This window comes from Phodopus roborovskii, unplaced genomic scaffold, assembly GCF_943737965.1.
Source record: "Phodopus roborovskii unplaced genomic scaffold, PHOROB, whole genome shotgun sequence".
Classification (NCBI taxonomy): domain Eukaryota; kingdom Metazoa; phylum Chordata; class Mammalia; order Rodentia; family Cricetidae; genus Phodopus; species Phodopus roborovskii.
In genome coordinates, this window is record NW_026125315.1 from 135,374 (window position 1) to 138,816 (window position 3,443).

Below are 3,443 nucleotides of genomic sequence, written 5' to 3' on the forward strand. Positions count from 1 at the left end.
GTTTGGCTTTTAACCTTACAGTTTATACTAGTTTTTCTAAGAAAATTAGATAATCAGTTCTCCAATCCCCTAAAATGAGTTTATTTTATACATTTGCAACATAGTAATTTTGTTGAACTTTAAATTTTATAACTAAAATCTCTAACTTCCTAATCTCAAAATTTGCATAAGATTCAGGGTTGGATTTTTTGTTTTTTGGTCTTTTTTTTTTTTTTTTTTAACTGTAAATTTTTTTCAACACCCAAAGTTTCTTAAATAACAGATCCAGGGTTAGTTTTTGTAGCCACGGCTGGCCCTTCTGCCTCTGGCACGTTCGAACTTCTGGCCCTTGGAACAGACATTTGGTTTTGTATGGCTGTGTGGGGTTCCTGGGGCCTTGCCAAACTGCCGGTACACCTCTCACCCCTTCTGAGGACCTCACAAGAGCACAGTGCCAAAGGCCTTGGGAGACTCCAGGGCTAGCTGGTCAAAGGTGAAGATCTTACCCCAGCCTTCAGGATGCAACTTTGGGCTGGCTGCTCACCTTCAGTGCACACACCTTCAGCTTTGGCACTTCGAGAATCCACACATCTATGACTGTCCCCAGAACCACAGCTGTCTTATTCTCTTGTCCAGAAAGCTTCATCGTTCTGATCATCAGGAACAGGGACAAAGGTGGCCGGTTAGTGCAACTCATAAACAACCTTTTCAGCACAACCTGATTGAAGGTGGAGTTGGTTCTTCTGGCTAGAAACCTGTACAGCTTAACTAGCAGCCGCAGGTAGATATCCTGGCTCTTGGGCTCTTTGCACTGAAACTTTCAGTCGTTGTTATGTCGAATGTTTACACCCATGATGGTGCCTCCTGCTCTGCCAGGTATGGAAAGCTAAACCGTAAATTTTAACAAACTCATAATAATGTAGTTTATTGATCATTGTAACATTATGAAAAATAACTTCACTACCCTAAGAAATTTCACATTTCAGGCTGGATAGATGGCTCAGCCATTAAAAGCTAGGCTCACAACCAAAAATATGAGAAATCCCACACTTCATCTGTTTAAATCAACTCTCGTCTATAGTTCTGCTAATTACCAAGCTCATTATCAGCTATATAATTTTACCTTCTCCAGAATGTTATGTAATTAGGAAATACAACATGTAGGTTTTTAGATTGGTTTATTTTACTTAGTAATATGCATTTGGGATATGCATGTGTTCTGCATGCAAGCAATAGAGCTCACTCATCTGTTAAAGGTCATCTTGGTTGATTTCACTTTCTAGTGCTTATAAACCCATAATTGTCACAATTTTTGCACATCTTCCAGGTAACAACCATCACAATGCATTGCTGCCCCACTGGTTCATTAGTTAGTATAGGAGTATGCCATTTCATCCTCAGCTTCCAGGTACTCATCAAAATCACTACAGAGGTGTTTGTTCTGGGTTATGGCTCCAATTTCTTTGGTTCATGTAAGTAGATATCAGTTGTGACTTTGTATTCACATATCTCCTTAGATTTGGGGGAAGTTTGCCTAGAGATGTTCCATAGTTGTCAGAGTAATTATTGGTGTTTTCCCCATTTGTAGTTTGTGTGCCTGATGATTCAGAAAGCAAAGTCATCCACAAGCCTTAGAAGTCACGCACACACCTTTCATCCCAGGATTCAGGATTAAGAATTAGATGGATCTCTTAGTTTAAGGTGGAACTGAGCTACAAAAATTGATCTAGTTCTAAAGAGAAACAGCTCACACAAAGATGATCTCAGCACTTGGGACAGTAGACTTAAAGCCAATTTTTTTTAAAAAAAAAATTACTATCGGTATTGACATATACAAGTACCTCTTTGCTAAGAATCTACTATAGGTGTAGTTCTCCTGCACAGGTGGCACATTACCATTAAAACTGGTGGTTCACAGAATTTTCCCATATGTTCTAAAGAAGACGAAGAAGGGAGAGAGCAGAGAATATGAATAAAGACAAATAAAATAAATGAAAAATATAGTTTGGTTGTAGTGACTACAGTTTGAGGTGTGACACTCAAACTAAGATGAAACTCAATTCCTCTCAAAACTACACATGCACACAACTATAAATGAGGAAAGTTAATAAGTCAGGCCAAGCAAAAATAACTCATGACAACAAGCAGATTCTAATTTAATCAATATGCAAAGTTGGGACTCTCCCAGTCAGAAGTAAACAAGGAAATATTAGCCTATGGCAATCATATCGCTTGCTGGCTCCTTTGTAGTCCTTCAAGCTGGTCCATCAAATCACCCTCAGATATTCCACTGGGAACAAGTCATTTCACTCACCCTTTGTAGATCACTTATTGTTACTGATAACAATACTAAGGAGGAGACTTTTCCTACTAGCCAGGTTTTATATATTATTAAGGTATCAGACAAAGAACAGAATAGTCACAAGTCTGACAGTTTCTAGGCATTTTAGCTGGCATGTCTTGCATTATTAGCTTAGTTTCTTTACAAATAAAATGTCAAAAAAAGAACATGTTATGTACTGGCTCATATTTGGATTTTAGACCTAGAGCAAAGGATCACCAGCCTATGATTCACACTACCAGAGGAACTAGGATACAAGGTGTATTCTAAGAGATTAATATACAGTCCCTTACAGAAGAGGGAAGGGACAAGTCACTCAGAGCACAGGGGAAGTGGGGGACAGTGAATGGAGAGAGAAGTAGAAAATAGAGAAGGGAAGGAGAGGAAAGCACTTGCAACTAGGAAGATTGAGTCAGGATAGGCATAGAAGACAGGAGAGAGAGAGAGAGAGAGAGAGAGAGAGAGAGAGAGAGAGAGAACAAACATAAAAGAGGAAGCCATTATTGGTTTGAAGAGAAAACTGAACTTAAAGAAAGGTCTAGAGACCTACAAGACTGCCGCCAACTAACAATTTCAGCAACCATGGAAAGGCTACCATAAATGCCCTTCCCTGAGAATGAGATCAACAACTAACTGATCCACCATCATGGAGCCCTCATCTAGTACCTGTTGGAAACAGAAGCAAACACCCATAACTAAACACTAAGTCGAACTAGAATCCAGATGCAGAGGGAGAGGACAAGACCAGGTTGCAGAAACACATAGAGACAGCTGACCTGAACAAGGAGGAGCTAACAGCCCCCAGACTGATTGCTGGGAATCCAGCATGGGACTAACTCAGGACCCCCTGAATGTGGGTCTCAGCTATAAGGACTAAGCAATCTAAGGGACCTCAGACAGTGGAACCAAGATGTATTCCTCGTGCACAAAAGGACCTTGTGGACACATCCTCCATGGAGGGATACTGCCTTAACTTAGAGACAGGAGAGAAGTCCTAGTCCCTACTTTAAATGACTTGACATATTTACATCACCCCACCAGAATGGCATTGCACTACTTGTGGAATTGGAGTGGGGGAGAGGAGGGGAGGGTGGTCAGGGTGCATGTGAGGGGGCAGAGAGGT

General features: G+C 40.6%; 1 pseudogene; it reads right to left on the reverse strand.

Moving 5' to 3' along the window:
• Positions 1–234: 234 nt before the first annotated feature.
• On the reverse strand, positions 235–832 carry LOC127213785 (60S ribosomal protein L18-like; annotated as a pseudogene).
• Positions 833–3,443: the final 2,611 nt, after the last annotated feature.